The following is a 23,073-nucleotide window of genomic DNA, read 5'->3' on the forward strand; positions in this document are numbered from 1 at the left end:
AGCTGCAGGAGATGACCCAGCTGAGCTTGAGGGAGGGGTCAAATGCATCATCAGCTCACACCCACAAAATATCAAACTTCAGCCCACTTTGAATTTCTTATCTCCCGCTAATTTCCTTTGGCCATTAGTAGTTCAGATTCTTGTAAAGAGTTTAAGCTTAGAATAATTTTTTATAACCATCTGTACTGTCTGTATCTCCTGATTTTCCTGGTGCTTGACAATAGCATAGCCTATGGCTTTTTCCCATATGAACACCAGCAATTTCCAGCCAGCAGTATTTCCACACTGGAAATACCTTCTCTCTCATACAAAGAATGAGACTGGATTATCTGGTCCCTTTTCAATCTGAGTTCAGGTCAGGACACAGCACTGAAATGGCATTGGTCACACTTGTCAATAAACTTCAGAGGACTCAGGATGAAGATAGTTGAATCACTGCCTTCCTGGACCTCTCAACGCTTTTGACACCATCAACCATGGTATCCTTTTGGACCAATTTTGAGGATTGGGAGACGGAGGTATGTGCTATGGTGGTTCCCATCCTTCCTCCAAGGCTGGTTCCAGATGGTTTTGGTGGGAGAGGAGAGGTCGAGCCCTAGGCCCCTGCAATGTGGGGGTGCCTCCTGATATCACATTAATTCTTAAGCCTTTCCATCTGACATCCAAGCATAAAGTCCCAATGTTCAGCCCAATATTAAAAACGTGGCAAAATGCTTCACTCCGTCTTAAAACCATAACTGTCCTGTGCATGCAGTCACAACATGGTTAAGATTGTAATGAAAAAATTTATGACCTTATTTTTTTTTGGACATGCTAGATATTCTTTATTGATGGAAGCAGGATGTTAACAATGTTCCTGCCTTTAGAACAAATCCTGTATTCCAGACACCTCAGAAAGTCAACAAAAATCTAATAATAACTACAGGAACAACAGGAAAAGGAGGACAGTCCATGACTCTTTCCTCCCAAGCACAAAGTACCTGTGTTCTTTTCCTTTACCCTTTTTGAGATAGTGAACAAGAGTTGTAAAATTCAAGCATTCATTGCATTGGAAAAAGAAAATTTGGTTCTTGTTGTCTATTAAAAACTGGCCTTTCCATAATATGGCCAATCAGACATTTGGGCTTCAATCACTATGTTGTCTGTGACTTTAAATTTGGGGAATTTGAGTGGGGGACACCCAGAGGCTGCCTAAGTTGGGGAAACACCCAAGCCGAAGGTTTTCTATGGCCCATTTTGTCATAGAATCTGCCATATATTTTGCAATTAGTCTATAAAATTCAGCAGAACTTACTTCTCAATAAATACAAAATCCACCCATAGTGGTAGTGATTATACAACACCTGGAGTTTTGTGCGTTTATTAATTCTGAAAGAAACCATAGTTTGTTAATTTAGCAGCAATTAGAACTATCTTTAACTGAAAAACAAAGAAAGAAACCATATATAAGGATGTACAACTTTGACAACATCCCTTGGGCACTGATTTTGGAAAAATAATAAACTTCATTTCAGTGTTTGAAGATGGCATGTTTCAAAGCTTATATTCTAGGCAGAATCAAACCATAAGCAAAATACTGCCAAAACACCTCCTCCAAAATAAACCCACAGTGGCTCTCTGGTAAAGGAAGTTCCAGCACTATTTCTAGCACTGCGTTAAAACAAAACAAAAGGAACAACGAAAATAAATATACATGTCCCAGGATAATGTTGTAGGATCGGCCACTGGGACCAAAGTTTATTCTTCCAAACTTTCAAGTTCATACTGCAGCCCGTCCTCGGGGAATTCCCAAAGCTTGGAAGAATAAATCTTTGGTTCTGGTGACCGACTCAGATTGGATCTTCAAAAGGAACAACATATATCATTGCTGACGTAATATAAATCATATGCTACTACTAAACTTCATTGATCTTAGGAAATTTAAGCAACATCCCTATGCATACTCCAGCCTGCGGATTTTACATGTATGCATTTTTTTTAATCCGTTCAGTTGTGTTCAATTCTTGGAAATTGCTTCAACAAGTTCCGGTAGTTTTCTTAACAAGGTGTTGCAGAAGTGGTTTACGTCCTTCCCAGGGTTGAGTGTGTGTGACTGGCCCAAGGTCACCCAGCTGGTTGGAGTCTAAGGCAGGACTAAAGCTCACAGTGTCTCAGTTTCTAACTTAGTCCCTTACTCACTACATAAATCTGGCTCTCTATTTTTTTATAATATTGTAAAACAATTAAATTCAATAAACCAAATTTTAACATGCAAGTTTAAAAATTTTGAGCTGATTACTTTCAGCAGCACAAATTAATGCAAACCTGTTGTTGAGTGTTCATTTAATGAAATACCCTCTTACCTTAGTGGATTTCTTAAAACAAATCAAAACACTTTTAATTCATTTCTTGCCACCTAACAATCAAATATTCAAACCCAATGAAAGCCACAGGAAATGTTCCAGATGGAGGAGACAACCCTCCCCCCAAATCCTCCCCTCTTCCCTTAATTACACAATACACAGTTAATTTATGGATCTGCATCCTGAAGATGTGGTGGTTGCAATTGCCCAGATGCCTTTGTAAAGGGATGAATCAAATTTAGGGAATGTCAGTCCATTGAGGCTAAGTATTCTGAAAAATGGATTTTTGGTTTTCTCTTTGTCATGTTTCTTATTAAATGCATTTTATTGTTTTTTTTCCTTTTTAATGGTTCAGAATCTTTCCATAATGAATAATCCAGACTCAATGGAAATGCTTCATTTGGTAGCTTTGGGTCATATGACCATGTGAAGCATTCACATGTTGGTGGTGTTTTCTCCAAGCAATGAGAAATATTATAACGTGAAAGGGAATAACAGGTCAAAATTTACTTTGGATGCAACTGTTACAGGGTGAATTTCTATTAAAAGTAAACTTAGTTACGGGAAGGCCTATAGAGGCTGGGGTGGAGTCAAGAGAGTAATCAGCCTACAGTTGTTATGTTCCCAAAAGCATCTAAGTCCAACTCCTCTTGAATTCCATTAACTCTTATCTAGCACCAGTTTAGTGCTGACTGTCTGTTGACTAGATTTTGGTGTGTAGGCATAAGCAATAAATCAGCTTAATTAGAACTTATTTTATGGTTGTTGTGCCTAACAATAGCAAGGTCCCAACCAATACTCTAAATGGGGCCTACTGTGGATGTCCACTTTGGGGCCCGTTAAATTAATTGCCATTTTAATTTCCTACAATAATATTGTACTGTTAAAGAGCTTTATAAAAGTTAAAAGGATATTTAGATCCATTTGGACCTGTTGCAAATTTTGTTGCTTCAATGCAATGCAAACTCACCAACACACTGATGGAGAAAGTGACCAGCGGAACACACCCTCATTATTTAGATTTCAAGTGCTAAAATGTAGCAGTCCTAATCATGAAAATATAGCCATTCTTTTCAAAGACTCTTTGAGCTTGATCCCAAACCCGTCTTGCTTCCAACTTTTCTGTCTTCCATCTCATTCCAAACAACTTGATGGGATAGGGGTGGAACAAAACCAAACATGTAAGTTACTATTGAGAATGAATGAAATTACACAAAGGAAAGCTGGATAAAACATTCAGGCAGCAAAATAGAATCCAAAATAGAATCCAAGCATCCATTTTGTCTTGCTACATTGAAATAAAGCTATCTGAAGATTTATATTATTATCTGAACATTTACATTCAGAGAGAAAGAATCACTAGTCATTTAGCTTAGAGAATCTGCACACAAATCAGAAACGGGGAGAAGATTAAGAGCACTGCTGAGAAGACACCAATGTTTCCAAACAAACTTTCAAATCAATGAAGATTTACTTTAATTCTCTTTTCTGCTTCCAGTATTCCAGCAGATCTATACATTTCTGCAACCGTTGACAGCAGAGCAGAAGTGAAGAGGGGGAGACGTTGGTCACTTTGTCCCCTTTTAGACATAACCCGACTTGATAAAAATACTCTGAGAAAGCTGAGGATGAGGAGAAGGCAGGATCTTCTGAGGTTGAAATGGTCTACAAGCATTTGGAGAAAAGTGGTTATGACTTTAATATTGTTTGCATTCTTTGTCCCGAATCAAAACTACAGCATATAAATAACATCTTATGAAGCGTTACACCTGAACTTGGAAGAAAAAAACATAAAAACATAAGATAGGTTTGGAGGTTAGCAGTTTGATGCTAATGAAAAATCCTCTGCAGCTATGCATTATGTGCAGGTGGAAAAGGACTGTGTTTTTCACATCTGATTACATGCCCCTTGCTTCCTAATTGGTTGGATGGGCTACTGTAGTCTGCAAAAGCCAGTGTCATGCGTTTCCATGTGTTTCTAGGAAGAGATGCTGCCACCACATATAATTATACTTTGGATTCAAGCCATTTGCCATCCAGTCCAAGACTTCCTCTTCAGTCTTTACAGAAGGGCTACAGTTATCTTTCAACTGCTTTTATAAATACAGAAGCATTTGCTGCATGTCAATTTTATTCCAACCGAATAACTGTATTTAAACACAGTTCTGTGAGATTAAAGAAAACTTCTAGCCAAAGTAGATTTAACTTGGAAGATCTATAGTCAGAATTCTCTAAAGAATGCTTCCCATCAGAAGTAAAGAAATATGACAAAAGCCACACGAATCAGCACTTTCTTTCAATAAGGCCAATGCTGATCAGGGCAGCTATGGGACTGCTACAATCATGCAATCAAAGTCATATCCCTTTTTAAAAAAGAACTGGAGCTTCATCTATGCAGTTGAAGGTGTCATCTCAACTTTTTTGCCCCTGAGAGTACCCCAAATGGGACAGCATCCTCAAGCAAATTAGCTTATGAGAACAAAGACAGATTCTGTGTTTGCCCGCTATCAAAGGAGAAAGACAGGAGAATTCTGGAACAACAATGCATCAAAAAGAGGGTTAAACTCTCTTAACTAGCATTTTCATTCTCATCTGCATTCAAATTCCTTCCTTTTAACTAAATAAAAATTCATCACGAATTCTAGCAACACCTTTCATTTAATTTGGCCTATAGCAGTAAGACAAAAAAGATCCTCATTTGATTTAACATTTCTTTTTAATTAAGCATTCTCCTTGCCCTTCTGTACAGTGCCATCAGTGACAGAAACATTTTACTGGTGCTTATCAATATGCAAAATTAAGAGGTATTATAAGCAAAGAGGGAACTATTAGGCATTACAGTAGTCTTTTTTTCCCCTATTTGGTATGCAAGGTGAAAAAAAATACCGTAATTCTGAATCATAGTAGAACTCAAGATTGCAGGACAATCTTTTTGAGGATAAAAAACCCCAAATGTAATCATATGATTATGAAAATTTATCCCATACAGTGCAATTCTGTAAAAAAAAAGTTATCTAAAATTTATATCTGTAAATAATGAATAAATGCACACTATTCATGGCCATAATTACAAGAACAAAGTCCTGTCTGATTGCAAACATCTTTGCCAATTGATAAACACTAGAAAATGGCCTCTCTTGATAAGTAGTTCTAGCACCAGGGAATGCTGTCTCACAGTCCTTAAGCCCTAGCTGTGTTCTGATGTTAAGGCTTAAAAGTGTGTAGAAGATAGGACTATAAAGATGTTCTACTTCTACAAATTCCATTCATTCTGTTAAATCCCAGGGTTCTTATAAGGAAGTGTAGAGGAAAATCCTATAGTCTGGGGCAGTGATGGGATTCAAATATGTGAACAACCGGTTCTCTGTGTAGATGCCGCTTCTGGAAGTCCATTCTGAGCATGGGCAACAAAAAATTAGCTACTGGTTCTGCTGAAGTGGTGCGAACTAGCTGAATCCCACTACTGGTCTGGGGTTTAAAAAAAAACCCAAAGTTGAAATCCACAAGATTCATGATCAACAGCCAAATATGATTCGGTCTAGTCAAAAGGCAGGATATTCAGAAAATAAAGCTAGATGTGATATCCAGGCACAAAGCTAGTTGTTCACAGAACTTGTTCCAGTACTGGAAGTTCCTCTGGCAAAATCTTAAATACTGGAAACATAGTAGGGTGATACCAAAATGATTAAAGATGTATTGTGACATTGTGATGCCAATTCCATCCTTTTGTGCTTTCATCACAACATCATACACAAGTACATAAGCACCAAGTGATGTTACAGTGCATGTTTTAGATCAGGGGTGTCAAACTGCCAGTACGCAGGCTGGATGCATCATAGCGAAACTGCGCGCACCCCATTGCTGGCAATGGCAAAAAAGTTGCGATATGTCGCAACACATCACGTGACGTTGCAAGTTTGACATCCCTGTTTTAGATGCATGTTTAGATGTGATCACCATCTTGTCTTTTTAACTCTCTCCTTGAAGATTCCATGTCTTCAGCCTTCAGGCTGAACGTGTGGAGATCAAAGTAAGTAGAGGGTATAGCCCAGTGATGGCGAACCTTTTAGAGACCGAGTGCCCAAACTGCAACCCAAAATCCACTTATGCATCGTCGAGTGCCGGGTGGGTGTGGCCCATTGGCTGGGCGTGACCCACTGGCTGGGTGTGGCTGCGGTGATAACAGCAGACTGGGTGGGACTAAAAAGTTCAATCAATCAATTCCAACTTTGCAAGATCTTTTTTTTCCCCACAAAAAGTTGAAATTGACTGATTGAACCTTTTTTTTTTTTTGCACACGATGGTGGAGGCCTAAAGCGAAAAGGTTTTATAAAACCCAGCTGTAGGCCTAGGATTGGGGCAATGGCGCACATGCCCACAGAGAGGGCTCTGAGTGCCACCTCTGGTACCCGTGCCATAGGTTTGCCACCACTGGTAAAGCCAATGAATGAACCCCATCTTGCACCTCCTTCAAACATTGAGGCAGATTCCTAGATAGGACTCCTCTTTTGAGTCCTCCTCCACCCACTTTGCAAATTGGCAAGCAAAAAGAAGACTGTTTTTGGAAACTCACAGCTGGAGTAAGTTCATATGAGAAATTATATCCTTTTAGACAATTTGATTTCAATGTGGGGAATTGAAAAAAGGACCCGGTGCTCTTTTTTTCAGTTTCTGTTTATGATAGTTCCTCTCCTCCATCTTCTTCTCTTTCCCCTCCCAGTTTATCAGTCTACAAGGAAAAACTGTTGACTAAGGTCAGGAGTTTGAATCACTCACTTATAGATGGATTTTGAAATTAGGCTGAAGGCCAAATATTACAGGGCTGTTGGTTCTTGGCTGCTGCTGATCTCTCCTGGACCCAGTTCAGTATAGCTGCTGTCACATAATTCTAGAGCATGGAAGGAGCTACTGAAGTGAAATTCATTCAGTTTTTCATCAAATCTATTTCATTTTTTTTGTGAGAGATAAAGAAGGATCATTCATTAATATCTTACAGTAGATTGCTATTTTTGTTCAATGGCCTGGCAGTAGCATATTGGACCTTCTGAAACTTTCATACAGTTTAAGCATCTCTAATAAGAAGCCAGTCCCACAGAATTTAATGGCACTTATTCCAGATATGGGATTTAAGGTTTTGGGAATTAATGCTATCTCTGTCTTGAAATTCTACCTAGTATGCACATAAAAGAGAAGTGCATAGCTGTATTATAAAATCTTATATTTTACTAAGTTTTGTTTGATAGGAACAAATTAAAACATCCACTGAGTTTGTAGTTTGTTAATAACTACACAGTATATCAATGTGGTCATGATATTTTCAGCAACATTATTAAAATATTTTTGCCATATTTTGCTATACATACTTCTGCACCTATTTTTTAATCAAATACATCCAGCAATGTGATCAGCCATTCACAGATCATCTGTTTTAGATTCCTTTGATCCTGCCTTTATTATTTTCAAATAACTCAAGGCAGTGAGCATACCTAATACTTCTTCCTCCTCCTATCTGCTCCACAACAACAACCCTGTGAAATAGGTTTGGACTGGCCCAAAGTCATCCAGCTGGCTTTCATGCCTAAGGTGAGACTAGAACTCATAGTCTCCTGGTTTCTAGCCTAGTGTCTTAATCAATACATAACTTTTCTATCTGCAAATACAGAGCACTAAGGAACCAAATTAAATGGCTCATTTAGATTATATTTAGGTTGGACCCAGATTTTTATTTACCATGGTACTCAACAGAACAGAAATCCAAAATGCATTTTTAGGAAATTAATTATTTTGCTTCCTTCCTGTTTTATTTTTTTTTCCAAAATCACAAATAAAATCATTGGAAAATGAAGACATACAATTTTTTTAATATATTCATTTTTAAAAAATTAAAATAGTTTTAAAAATATAAATGTCAACAACTTTTAACATACTGTCCAAACATCCTGCATTTGTGATTTATATTTAAATCACCTTTATGATTCAAACAAGGACAGGTTAAAACAGATTACTCTTAACCCACTTAACAAAAGACATGCCTTTACTTGAAGATTTGTCCTATCCAAGTTCAGTTTAAGGATAAATAACTACAAGAAAAGAAGAGCAGGCATCTTCAAATTGCTTGCTGTTATCATCTATACAACATATAAACCTTCTACTCACAATCATTCTAATGATGGAGAGATTAACTATGTTTTTATCTACATTTCTGATGATTGGAAAAGGTGTAGTTGTACGCTTCATTTAAAATACACAAGTGGGATGCAAACATATACCTCTTTTTGAGTCAATGAAGGTACCCATTTAATCTTTTGTGGGCTATCCTCACACAGATAACGGGATAAAAATAAAACACATATTGAAAAAAATAAAGATTATCCTAGAGCAAACATCACTAAAGATTAAATATTCAACAACTTCAATATTATGGCTGCAGTATATCATTATTTTTTTTCATTTACATTCAAATTTTATAAGAAGCAATAAAATATAGAATATTTAGGCACACTGACAAATTTTGCTCATGGAATGAGATATGACCTCAATAGTATAATTTATTTCTTCTTCATTCAAAGAGGAGGAGGCTGAAAGATTTAAATACTTAAACTGAAGGTTTGGGTAAACCATAGTTAATGAGTGAAAAAAGCATAGCCTCAGAATTTGGTTTCAATTGGAGTGGGGGTGGTGGTGTCACCAAATACCATTTTTGAAATACAATAGTCCAGTGATGGCAAACCTTTTAGAGACCCAGTGCCCAATCTGCAACCCAAAACCCACTTATTTATCACCAGGTGCTGGGTGGGCGTGGCTGCGGTGGTCATGGCAGACTGGGTGGGCAGGGCCAGGGTGGCGGGGGCCAGTCCCTCACCATCTCTGGGGCATGGCACGTGTGCCCACAGAGAGGGGTCATAGGTTCGCCACCACTGCAATAATGCTTGGCATATGGCCACAATTGGGACAAGAATTTCCATTGCTAAGGCCATGGTTAAGCAAATGACTATAGTTGTTAAATGTGTCACATGTTTGTTAATTGAATCCAGCTACTCCCATTAACTTTGCTTGTTGGAAGCTGGCTGGGAAGGTTGCAAATGGTAATCACATGATCCCAGGTTGCTACAGCTGTCATAACAGAATAACGGAGTTGGACAGGACCTTGGAAATCTTCTAGTCCAACCCCCTTCTCAACCATTTCAGACAAACGGTTGTCCAATCTCTTCTTAAAACCTCCGGTCTCATACTCATGCAAGCCTCCCTCCCCTTTCCTCAAGGCTTGTGCAGACCTCCGTTCTCCATGCCAAAAGCCTTTTGCAAAGAGGACAGAAGGTGGAATAAGAAGATGGATGCTCTTCTGCCACATGGTCCCTGACTCTGCAGAACTTCAAAAGTGAGAGATCAGTGACAGGATGGGGGCAGAGGGAATAGGCAGGGGAAATATAGCATCTCTGCAGTTGTCGTTGCCCTGGTGCTGCAACATTCTTAACTTTGGGACTGTGTCATAAGTACTTTGGGGGTGTGTGTCCTAACTTTGAATTGTCGCTAAGTGAATTATCATAATTTGATTATTTGTATTATCTAACATGTGACTTGAGAAACAGGTTCTGGTCCTACTGAATGGGCAAAACTATTGCACAATCTAAAGCCAAAATGAAACCCAAGCCGCAAGCAGACAATTCAAAGGAGAAAATTAATTTGGCAATTTCATTTTCTCTTCTAACTACTGAATCGTATCAAATTTCCTAATCTGACATAACCGAATGCTAATATAGGTCAGTATAGGGCACCTGTAAATCTCCATTTGATACTGAACTTAATTGCCAACAGATGGTGGGATTTAGCTGGTTTGCACCAATTCAGTAGAACCAGTAGCTAATTTTTTGTTGAGTTTGACAAACCGACTGAATCCCACCACTGGATGGTGCCCACTGAATCCCTAGCCCTTTTTCACAAGGCCCAGAACATCCCTCCGTAAGTGCATGGATGCCACTTCCAGAAGTCTGTTCTGGGCCTGGAGGCCTGGAGGAAGCCTCCCAGGCCCAGAACAGCCTGTAGAAAGTGTGTGGAGGCCGCTTCAGAAAGTCTGTTCTGGGCCGCTTCAGAAAGTCTGTTCAGTCGGAGGCCCAGGCCCAGAATGGACTTCCGGAAGCAGCATCCACACAGAGAACTGGTTGTTCACATATTTGAATCCCACCACTGCCAACAGCCCTATTTAGCACTTGCAATACTGAGAAATACTAGGAGCCACACTTCTTCATTCCTGTTAAAGTTGAATCAAACCATGACAAAATGATAAAAGGCTGACAAGAAAGCGAGTGAGGAGGGAGACTTTGTAGGAACATGCAAATTGTGAACCAATAAGCTGTAATTAACCAAACCAAAATAAATGCTTCTAAGTCAAACCAAAATATGAAAACATTTCAGTGTTAATTCTGGCACAAAAGGTTAGAATAGACTTTTCTCCTTGTTTGTCTGTACAAAATGCTTAGTTCTAATGACATCACTCAGGTGTTAGGAGTGATCTTTTGGTTACTTTGAAATGCTTCTATGTGGAGTCCAAAGATAAGGAACCTCTAAGAATTCTAAGAGAATTCTAAGTCTATTTTCCTTCAAGGTGAGCTGCAGGACACAAAAAGAAAAACAATGAGTTCCTGTAACTCCTGCATTGATTCCAACTTGTGACTAATATCCTGTTATTGCTAGATCATCTTCCTTGAAAAGACTAACCAGGCCCTATCTGCTTCTTCTATGAGCTTAGACAAGGTAAGCCAGGAATTACCACCAGCCAGGAGATCAAGCTACTCTTGGGTCAATATCCATTCCTGGTGACTGTATCCATGCACTTATCTCACATCATCCATGTAAAGTTGCTCCTCTGAAGCTTTCACAGCCCTGTTGTAAGCCATTTAGCTTACAACTCTATATCCACTTTCCTAAGAGTTAATTCCATTGAATTCTAATACGTTTACTTGTATTGTTAAAAGAAATGTGTCCTTATATATACCTAGGTATGCCTGATTCTAGTATTTCTGCCTAACTGTGGATAGGAACAAATTAACTCAGAATTTCCCCATAGATTAAACATATGGTAAATGGGCAGCCATCATAATCATCATGATAATCCAAATCTTTGATTACAAAAAGCAAAGCTAGCCAATATGCGTGGAAAAATCCTGTTTTACATCAGCAATTATTTCCAACTCCAATATTTCCCCCTTCTGAATAGGAAATAGGGACTAATTTAAATTGGTTCTGAACTCATTTTATTTTGAATCTGGGCTTCCACGAAGCTATGAGTATTGTTTATCACTTTTATATAAAAAGTAACATCTTTTCTAACAAAATGTTTCTTGCTTTTATTTTCAATTAATACAAGTTACTAGTTTATCTGATATTTATTTTAATTATCATCAGACTCAATACTTTGTTTTCTTTTTATCAGTTGAAATTTCACCAAACTGGCCACATCGTTCAGATACGAAATGGGTTTGCGGTCATCCCCAAACATTTATCTGTATTTATATGTTACCTGTAGGTCAAATTTAATCTAGTCAGAAGAAAGAGGCTTGGCCCATTACCCAATTGCAAACAATATAACAAAACGGTAAAATAAAAAGTGACTAAAATCAGTCAATATTTCATGAATTCATTCAAAGAAATTTCTATGAATATGCTCTTTTTTGGTGTGCTAGTGAACTATGTTGGACTACACAACTTATGCTTCACAGCACCAGGAAGGATGGTAATTATAGTCCAGCACAACTCAAGGGAAACAGCCTGGAGAGGTATCTTTTTTTGAGAATATTTATATCAGGTTTGGGGGATCGGTAAATTCTCCAATATTATTGAACTGCAACTTCCAATAACTTCTACCAGCATAAGGCACACTGAGAACTGTCATCCAGTAACATCTGATATACATATTTAGTTCACCAAATTACAATTGTTTCAATGTTAGAGTAGTTTTTACTGAAATGTTTTTTTTATTTATTGTTTTATTTGTTTAATCAAAGTTATAGAGCTGTCCAACTCAATCCAATTGGAAAAGATACAGACACAGCTTCAACCAGGGCTCTCTGAAACTTCAGTCCAGCCCCTTCTCAACAACTGTTCAGAAGATTGGAGACTGAACAATAATTATCCAAAACTATTGGGTCCTACAATGTCTTCTTTAAGAGGGGTTGTGCTATCATTTCTTTTATGGCATAGCACCACCCCTCACAGAAAAATGCTTGATTACCGTATGGACTCAATCACTTGCCACCTCTCAGGAACTTTCAACCAGGAATATGGAGTAAACAAGTTGCCAGGCTGATGGAACTGAAGATCTTGTCTACTTCATCTGGCGTTATAGTATCAGACACCTCCCAGATAACAGAACCAGAAAAAGCCTCACTCAGTAGGACCTGTTTGGAATCCAACTCAAATGAACCCAAGTGTCCATCCATTAGGAGGTACTAAGACTACTCCACACAACAAACCTGTAGATATTCCTATGGCTCATATGTACCCAGTAGAGAGTTTTTAAAGAGGGCTGCTGGACAGCTACAGTACTTACTGATATAATAGGGGCAGAAAAATAGGACTTTTTCATTGCTCTTATTGCCGCAATGTAATTCATGATGTCGGCCTTTATACATGTTTGGTAAAATTGGTTCTTTGTCTTCCTTCAAGAGTGCTCTAGGCATCTGTTCCATTATTTCATCTCCTGGAGAAAGTTGCAAAACCAATTTGTTCCTTGGGTACCTGTTGAACCCCACTAGGTACCCCACCTTCCTTGGTGTACCAGTAGCACTAATAAGAGACCAGGAGTTGCAATAGAGTTCAAATGCACTACGGGTTTATTCCTTGCTATCTCTACACAATAATCTGATCTACTACCAGTCAAGGCAAATTGGCGTTAGATAAGAGTCAACGGAATTCATTGGGGGCTGGATCTAGATGTCTTGTGGGAGCATAGCAACTCCAGACTGATAACTTATTTGCCTCTGCCCTCAGGCTCAGCCTGGTAATCTCTACAAATAAGCTTAAAAGCACCCAGACTAACTTGACCATGACAGTGGACTGATGATGATCTCCTTCATCTTCCAATCACATTGCAAGTGCCCCAAGACAAAAACCAGATCTAAAGACCATAAACTTCTGAATTGCTCATGAATCAACATCACTTGAGTGCAGGTTGGAAATCTCCTAAGACTTTAAATCTCAGTGACTCAACCACCAACTTGCCAATGGAACTGAGCCAACAGGCACCCATGACTTTTTCAACATTGCTACCTGGAGCCTGCATTATGGTCTTTTCAGGCACCAGCTTTTATATTCCTAGCCGGATGAAAGCCATCTTAAAATTGTTGGATATTGTTGGATGTCTGTTCCATTACAATTTTATGTGCATGTTTTTATTACTGCTACTAGATGTTGCTTTTTATATTTGTTATTCTATTGTTTTATCATCTGACATAGATTGATTGCATATTGTTTGTATAAGTGAAGTGTAAGCCACCCAAAAAAACTGTAAGTATTGGGTGATCTAGAAACCAGCAAACAAGGAATCAGATTAAGATGATAATCTTTTATACTGTTCTTTTGGATTAAGGCCAAACTTAAGCTCCAGATAGTTCCTGGACTGGACGTTCTCTACAAAGTCTTATCATTCAGCCTTCATTCCTTGCAAGGCTGTTGTAAGGCTGAAATCAGGTGGCAATCCTGAAGAAATATAGTTTGGGTGAGCAGGAATGGAATGAATTTCAACATGAACACATTATTAGGAAAGAGATACCATTGAAAAGCACAAAGAGAGGAAACAGACACACAGACAGAAATATATATATATATATAATGCAGGAAGAGGGACTATTCTAGGAAACTAGAGAGGAAATGGGGTGAAACCACAAAGAAAAGGCAGTATAGCAGACAACACAAAACAGTTTACCAAATTAGATACTATGAGAGGATCCAATTAGAAAAAAACTTTATTCCTAGGCTTATTCAGTCTTTACAGAGCACAAACCAGAGAAGAAATTCAGAGGTCTAGCAAATCAGATAAAGCAGCCATATTGTACATTCATTTAGGTTCAAAGCAATCACCTAACAGTACAATCCTCTACATGGGTATTCAGAAGTCAGTCCTATTTATTGAACTAAGTAGAATGTACTTCTTGGCAAGTGAGAACACAATTGGGGTATAAGAAGATATGCCTCATTTTAACTTTCACAGCTTCCCATGATTTTCATGCATCATTCATGTCATAGGTAGGACTTAGACACATGCCAACATCCATTACTCTCTAAAGTAAATGAACAGCATCTTTGTAGAACAAAGAAATAGCTTGTTTTGGCTAGTTCAGTACATTTTGTGATGGAGGGAGCATGTAAGTGGAAGAATAAATAATTCAGTACAGAAACCAGGATGAGCCCCTTCTGTGATTAAGTCACTGATTAACTTCAGTCTCTCTGATTTTGGCACTTCTTTTTTAAACATGACTGAGGAAACTTCCAGTCCTGAGTTTTGTGGCCCTTCTGGACTTCAAAGCCTTTTCCATACTTCCGTTTGCTTAATTGCTCAATTTATTAGATAGATCAGTTAAACCTCTTTTCATTGACTGTAATTATTTTTTTCTTAATAACACAGCATACTCTGAATGTGTAATTTTAAAACATTTAATAAAGCTGCAGATGGGAAGCAATTTTGGAAAGAAGCACTTCTAAATGTATTTTATTAGGCCAGTTACTGCATAACACAATCAAAAATGGAATATGACTGCCACTTCAGACACGTAGGGAGTTTTATTTATTTATTTACCCATGTATACCCATTTAAATCAGTAGATCAGACCAGGCGCCTTTCATCAGGTGCCTCCAGAAATGCAGGTAGTCCTCGATTTATAACAGTTAATTTAGTGACCGTTCAAAGTTACAACTGAGAAAGAAACTTATAACCATTTTTCACAGTTACCACCTCTGCAGCATCCCCATGGTCACGTGATCAAAATTCAGATCAGACTGGCAACTGGTTCATATTTATGACGGTTGCAGTGTCCCGGGGTCAATATGATCACCTTTTAAGACTTTCTGACAAGCAAAGTCAATGGAGAAGCAAGATTCACTTAACAACCGGGTTACTAACTTAACAACTGCAGTGATTCACTTAACAACTTTGACATGAAAGGTTGTAAGATGGGGCAAATGTCTTACTTCACAACAGAAAATTTTGGGCCCAATTGTGGTCGTAAGTAGAGGACTACCTGTATGGATTTAAACTCCCAGAATTCCAGAGTCAGCTGGCTGGGGAATTCTGGGCGTTGCAGTCCACACATGTTAAAAAGTTGCCAAGTTTGAAAAACTGCTTCAGACAATGCTGGTTGAATACAATCCGAGTTCAACCCAACAAGTTGTTGGGGCCTAGGGATCAATTATCCCAGAAAAATGACCCATTAATGGATTAAGATATCTTGAATCAGATGGGAATCCCTAATTAAGGGCAGCTGCTCCGAAGAAAGTGAACTTCAATTTAAATCCATCGGATTTCCCTCAAACGGGATTGTCGTCTGAGCCTGCCCTACTTCAGACACTTTCCTATCGGTTTACATTCTCTTCAGCCGATCAAGAGGCGTGCCGGGAATCAAACCTACTTCTGGGCTGATGGAAAAAAAAAAAAAAGCGCCGGCCATCCTTGCGAATCCCTCGCGGCCGCTGACCCCAGAATCACCAGATCGAAGCCCCGCGTTTGAGTTCCTACCCGCCCCAGAAACCCGCCGCCTTGGGGATCCTCGCTTCGGGATCCTGCCGCGTCGCCAAGATCTGCCTCGCCGCTTCAGCAACCCCGATGACAGCTCGGCACGCTTCTTCTCCAGTCCCCCCCGCCTCCCCCCCATTCTTTCCTCGGTTCTCACGCCCAGGCGGGTCCGCACAAGTTCCTCGCCTAGTAGTTAAGCGCGCCTCGAACCCCAGCCTCGGGGCGCAGCCTTCCGCAGTTGGCGAAGCTCCTGCTCTCCGGCAAAAAAAAAAAAAAAAAAAAAAAAAGGCAGCCTCGCCGCCGCCTCTCTCTGCCCGCTGCCCGTTAAGAACAAAGCCCACGCCGGGGAAGCCGCTTGTTTGTCTGTCTGGGGTTCTTTCCGGGGCTGGTGGCGGTGAATGGTCTCCAGCTGAAGGAGCGGAAGCCGGAGAAGGCAGCTCGGAGAAGCTGGGGAAAAGATGCGAACACCCCAAACTTCCCGCCGGGTTAAAGTAGAGCCTCTGGGGTGCCCGCCGACAGAAGCTCTCTCCTGCCCTCGGGCTTTGTCTTCTAGGGAGGCCTCCAAGCGTTCCCGCCACCCGCCTGGAAAGGGGCAATTCGCGGGGTTGGGGAGAACGAGCGAGCCGGAGAAGGCTGGGTGGCTCCGACATAGAGTCAGGCGCCAGCGTTGCTGCTGCTGCTGCTGCTGCTGCTGCTACTGGGCGGGAGCGCAAGGGAGGCGTCCAAGCCCGCCCGCCTGGCAACTGACAATGGCAGTCCGTCTGGCTTTCCCACTCCGTTCCTCTTTCCCGGTGCAAAGGCGACGGACTGACGGAGAGAGAAGGAAAGAGGGGGAGAAGGGAGGGCAAGCCCATGCCACACAGGAGACGCGTCCTCCGCACCCCGGCAGGACCAGACAACAATGCTTCCCACCCAGCCGCGCACTCCCCACGCCGGCGAGCTCCTACCTTCGCCCTTCTTCCTCAGGCAGGCACGCGAACCCTTTCCGCTCTCGGCAGCCCCGACTCCCCGGTGTCTCTTGCCCTGCTGCGATGCAGCGGCGGTGGCAACTCCGCCGGCACCGGTCCGTTCGCCTTGGCTGGCTGGCCGGCCGGCCCGCGAAGGGATTCTTATTCCCCCGAGCTTTAGCCGGCTCTTCCGAACCGCGCGCCCTGGGCGACTGGCAAGCGGCTGCGCCGGGTCTTGCGGAAGCTCTGGCGACCCCTCTGGCTTGGCCAGCCCTGCCCGGGTCTCTCGCACTCGCTCTGGGCAGCAGCGGCGTCCTTCATAGCCAGCCAGCCCGAGTCCCTTCTGAGACGCCGATGCTCCAGGCTGGGCATGGTATAGCCCGAGCCAGCGACGGGAGGGAGCGAGGGAGGGCTCTAGTGGCCGGGGAAGGGTCCCGCAGAGCTCCGGCTGGCATCAAACGGAGCCTGGGGAATTGATAGGCTCCCAGCGGGTTGCCGTTTGAATGGCTCCACCCTGCTTCCTATTGGTGTCCCGCAGCGGACGCGGAGGGAAGGGCGGCGGAGGGGGGGGGGAAACAGAAGGAGAGTCTTGCCACGGCGGACTGATTGAGGCGTGGAAGCTTCTGTCTTGGTGACCTCGCGGTTTACTAGCTTGTTTGAAAAAGGCGCTGCCTGTTGATCATTCCTGTTCCCTCAAGTGCCGCACTTTCCAGTGGACTCAAGGCAGAAAGAAGACGCATCAAGTGAGGTGTGTCACACCGTATTCGTTGGAAGCTGTGGCCGATGGAAGATGGGTCCAAGTGGCCCTCCCTTTAGCGCCCCACTTTTGATCTCCCTATATTTTAGGGCAGACCTAAAACCGCATGTCTGTAGAGTGGGACTCTACTTAAATGACCATCCTCCCATGCAAACTTCCCTGAGATTTACAATCCCATCCTTTTCTTTGTGTGAAAGCAATAGCTCTTGTCTTCCTCAACCCTGGCCTTCCAGATGCCTCTAAGGACAAATCCACTGAAGTCCCAAGACAAGAAAGGCTGAACTAGAATGTGAAAAAAAAAGGATCAGATTCAAATTCAAATATTTAGACTTTGACAATGACTTGCATTCCTGCAATATTTAAGGAATGGTTATACTTTAGCAATGGGTAATTTGCTTTGGAAGCAGAAAGCCCTGAATTTTTTTTTTTTTTTTAGTGCATATGGGTATAGTTGGGAAAACGCCTCTCAAGCTGGACTTGCACAAAATGCTTAAAATCTAACTAGGAAATCTGAGATTTAGTCTGATGTGGGAACTCAGCCACTGTCCAGACAGGCTGTGCAAAACTGGCCATTACATTACATAACCCTAAGATGGTTTATTTGGGTGTTGCATCTTACCTAATAATAATTGTGTTTCTTAATCCAGATCTTGCATTAACGTGATGTGTGAAGCCAACTTCAGTATCGTACTAAATAATGAGCCAAGGCAGTTTCCCACCTTCTTATGGAAGAAATTATGAAGAGGAGAATAATTTATAAGAAATATTTTTATAAGAAATATTTGTTGCAAGTAGATTGTATGCCATTTCAAAAAATGTCACCCCTCAAATCCAAATGGCTTGCAAAGTAGCAGACCATAAATTTTATCGTACCTGCCATATTAATATCACCATATAAAATCACACTTAAATCATCCATATATATCCGAGGCACCTAAACACTCTGTATCAGTTCCCAAATATCTGTTTAAAATAGATTAGTCTTCATTGATCTTCTAAATATTGTTTTATTTGTTTGTTTGATTTATATGACCCCCATCTCGCTGTCTAGAGCATTAAGCACAGCAGCTGTATTATCTTCTCTTTGGGAAGTTGCTTGCTAGGGAAGAGAGTTCTTGCAGAAAATGTTTGTCTCCTAGTTCTCTGCTGTCACACTTTCTGGGGAGCAGAAACTCTTAGCATTGCTTCTCTGCTGGCATGGCTTGGTTGGGCAGTTTCTACTTGAAATAAATAATCCTGCAGATCTTCCAATCCCAAGCTATGTAGGACTTCATATTTCTAGCATTTTGAATTTCATCCACGGTGTTGGTATTTATTTATACAATCTTGAAAAACTCAACATTAGTACACAAGCAGTAGCATTCTGTCCAGGTGAAATTTCTGGGTGTTTTTTAGGGGAAGTGCACACTACATTAGTTCTTTTGAGAAATTGCAATGGTGTGAGTCAATGTTACAGTGTCTTCTTTTCCAGGAACTGTCATGGTTAATACATCAGTTGAAGCTGGACCAATGCCTTCCTGGTGTCCAACTCTACAAATGAGCATGGCTGCAGCCATTTTTTACTACTCGTTTTCGGTTGCCACATAGAACAGAGCGAGAGGGGTCGTCCAGGTGCTTTGCTAGTCAAAATAATCTTTTGTCCCATGGGAACCAAGGTCATCGGCTGCTCCCGAGACTGCAGGCTGGGGATTGCGAAAAAAGCCCACCAAGAAGATGTATTGGGGAACATAGTTGCTTGCATAGTTTTAGGGGTGGGATTTTTTAAACTTTATATTGGGGAATTATTATGTGTGTTTCCAGACTTAGTTTCACTTTTGATGTGCTGATACTTTGTAACTAATAAACACGTTCTTTGAGGAATTTGCAAGTCTCGGAGTTCTGCTTTATTCGTCTCTGTCGGAACCATGACATCTGGTTTTAGCTTCTACCTGATCTTCCAGCATGAACTGTGAATCCCACAGTACATTATGATCCAACTCCTTCTGGGAAAGCACAACATTGCCCAAAACTAATGCTGGATCTCCTCCATAACAAAAGACATTCCAGCATCTTCCTGCTTGGTGTCCAGGGAGAGGCTGCTCAGGGTTGAGAGCCACTACCACCTCCAATCAAATCTTTATTACGGTCAAATACCAGCATAAATTGCCACTTCAGGCTTTCAACACAGCTGCCTGCTATGATCTCAGAAAATTCTGCAAATGCCCTCTGAAAACCAACAAATAACATTTGTTGCCTGGGGCAGATCAACCAAATGGGTGCCTCCTCCTTGGTGAGAGAAGACCTGGTTTGCAAATCTGAGTTCAATACATGTAAATGTCTGGTGGAATATAGTCTGAAATCCCAGGAGGGAGGAACTGTTTCCCAGAGGGCAAAGAGGCAGAGGAGCTTAAATAATCCGGTAGACAGAAAGAGAGCTAAGGCAGCCCTTTTCTAGCAGTTCACAGAGTGCATCTGTAATTATGCAGATAGTTGCTTTAGTCTGGCAAGATTCTGTCATAGGTGAACTACTACTACTACTACTACTACTACTACTACTACTACTACTACTACTACTATACAGAAGTAACTGCATGTGTCATTCTTGAGCCCTTTCAAAATGCATATGTAGTACAGCTCATAAATGCAAGAGTTGATAGTTGCTTTAGTCTGGCAAGATTCTGTCATAGGTGAACTACTACTACTACTACTACTACTACTACTACTACTATACAGAAGTAACTGCATGTGTCATTCTTGAGCCCTTTCAAAATGCATATGTAGTACAGCTCATAAATGCAAGAGTTGAAAGGGCTCAGTTTGACTATGATCATATATACACATATACAGTGCTTTTTTTCTAAAAAAAAAAAAAAGGTGCCAGAACTCACACACGTCATACCACCCGCCTTGCCTACCCTACAAGGTTCCATCCAAAAAAGGTACCGGAACTCCGTTCTGGGCGTTCTATGAGAAAAAAAAGCCCTGCGCATATATGTTATCCACCAAATATATCAGAAAATAAATATAATTTCCTGTTATCCCTCACATTTTACAAGAAAATTCCACGTAACATAAGATAGAGACTTTCTTGAAGGCAACTTTCCTGCAGATGACAGGGCATGTATGCACATAAAATTATTCCCATGACTTCTGAGAATAGATCTGATTTACTATTTCATGGTTCCGTGGTGTGGCATCTTGACTCAGAGCTGGGATGTTTTCATTAGGTACTCCTACTTCTCCAATCCTCAGCTCTTCTCTTACCCGCCACTATTTTTGCTTTTCCCACTGCTAGCAGAGAGCCATCCATATCTCCCATCCCTCCCTTGCATTCTAAGGGAGTTCTACAATGTGTTTTCTTTCTTTTCCTTTTTTTAGAAAAGGGTATTTGTGGCAATGGATTTTGGAAATCTTCTGTTTGATTATTGTTCTTAGCAGCATCCCTGTTTGTCAGCTTTCCATAAGTGTCTGGATGCTCCCTGCAGCAGCAGGATATTACATCTTGGCCCGGTCTCACTACAAAAGTCTGATTATATTTCATCTTCAAGCCAAGGCATGCAGAGGACAATTGTTCATGATTCATCATCATGTATGCAGCATGACTGCATACATATTTTAACTAAACACTGGAAAAAAGAACTTGCTAGCAGTAAGTCAGTCCAATCATTCTGAATGAAACCTGATGGAGATAGATAGGGTTTTAAACAAAGGTTCAAATGATTTCAGTGCGAACAATAGGACTAGAGTAAACTAAATGATATTTTTGTACAAATGTAGCTATCCACCCTTCAAAAATTAGCCAGCATTCCATCCTTGCTGACCATCTTTCATGCTCCTAGAGCTTATTCCCCCCCCCACAAATGCTGAAACCTCTTTCTGAGTCCTGATGATGCCATTGTATTATGTGTGGGTATCATGGTTCCGAAAGATGAGACCAAAAAAAAAAGAACTCCAAGGCAAAAAACAATTTCCTTAAAGAACATTTTTATTTGGCTACATAATAACGGCACATTCAGAGGTGAACCCATAACTGAAACACCTCCCAAGGTTTACAAAGATGCAAAATTAAAACTTCCCACCCCCAACAGTGAGTCATAAATCACATTTCCCAATTAACTACTTGTGCGGGCTTTCTAACGGAGACTACAGCCCGCCAAAATGCAGTTAGCAATGACCTTGGTTCCCACAGAACAACTTATTGTTATGTCTAAAATAAAACACTCATTCCCCCTCCCAATTCTGCGGCAACCAAAAATGAAGACAAAATGGTCTCTGCTAATTTCGTTTTGAGAGTTGACAGTGGGTAATCTACAGTTAATTTCACCATCTAAGATTGGTGGAAACTCAATAGTTCAAGTCCTAACCAGGGACCTAGGAATTATTAAGGTGGCATTTAAGAATATAGACACTTTAAAACAGGGTTGTTTTTTTAATAAAATTATTATGGTTCATTGCAGAGCCAGATGTTTAGACTGAGTTTGGCATTTTTGTCCAGCTATCAAATCTTTCCCAAGGATTTGGGACAGGCAGACATAGTTTGATGGTGTTACAGATATCATTGTAAGATTATTTGTGACAAGATAAATGATTTTTCTTCCAATAGTTCTGCAGCTGCTGTCACAGATTGCTCAGCCAACAATCCAGATTCATCCAACCCATTTGTCACCAACACTCAGCAGTTGACCTAGGCAGTGACTGATCTAATATGGGTTTCTATAATTTATATCTCACCATTTTTTATGGGAAAGACATTCTTCTTCTGATTCCTCTGGTGAGACCTGTCCAGTATGGTTGAACCTCTGATATATCTCTCATCTTCCTCAGAACACACAAGTCCCATAACCACATTAAGGTACTGCCTCATTGGAGTACTATTGTTGGTATTATTATTATTATTATTATTAGTAGTAGTAGTAGTAGTAGTAGTAGTAGTAGTAGTAGTAGTTTTAGTAATTTTAGTAGCAGTAGTAGATATTAAGGCAGTAGGCTAGAAACTGGGAGTCCCACTTTAAGACACAAAACCAGCTGGATGACCTTGGTCCAGTCACTATCTCTTAGCCCTTGGAAGGATGCAAAGGCAAACACTGATGAAACCCTGCAAAGACAACTGCAGGGACTTGTCCAGACAAGCAGTTGCCAGGAGTCAGCATTGGCTCAAAGGTGCACACACATGAGTACACACATACACACACACACACATACATTAGTAGATTTTTTTAATTTAGTATTTACGCATGCTATATGTCCACAAACATCTAGCCCCATTATGACCATAATTCAAGCTATTACTGAATACTGCCAGTTTAGTGTAGTGGTGAAGATGCT

The 23,073-nt window shown here is 40.7% G+C and overlaps 1 protein-coding gene across 1 annotated transcript in view; it reads right to left on the minus strand.

Moving 5' to 3' along the window:
- FRMD4B (FERM domain containing 4B) overlaps positions 1–17,132 on the minus strand; it is a 256,120-nt gene extending 238,988 nt beyond the window's left edge. Inside the window, exon 1 of the mRNA XM_039328770.1 lies at positions 17,013–17,132. The gene's annotated coding sequence lies outside the window, so the exon portion shown is untranslated. The remainder of the gene's footprint in view (positions 1–17,012) is intronic.
- Positions 17,133–23,073: the final 5,941 nt, after the last annotated feature.

Source organism: Crotalus tigris, unplaced genomic scaffold (assembly GCF_016545835.1).
Source record: "Crotalus tigris isolate CLP2741 ecotype Arizona unplaced genomic scaffold, ASM1654583v1 scf7180000024383.4638030, whole genome shotgun sequence".
In the NCBI taxonomy this organism is placed as follows: domain Eukaryota; kingdom Metazoa; phylum Chordata; class Lepidosauria; order Squamata; family Viperidae; genus Crotalus; species Crotalus tigris.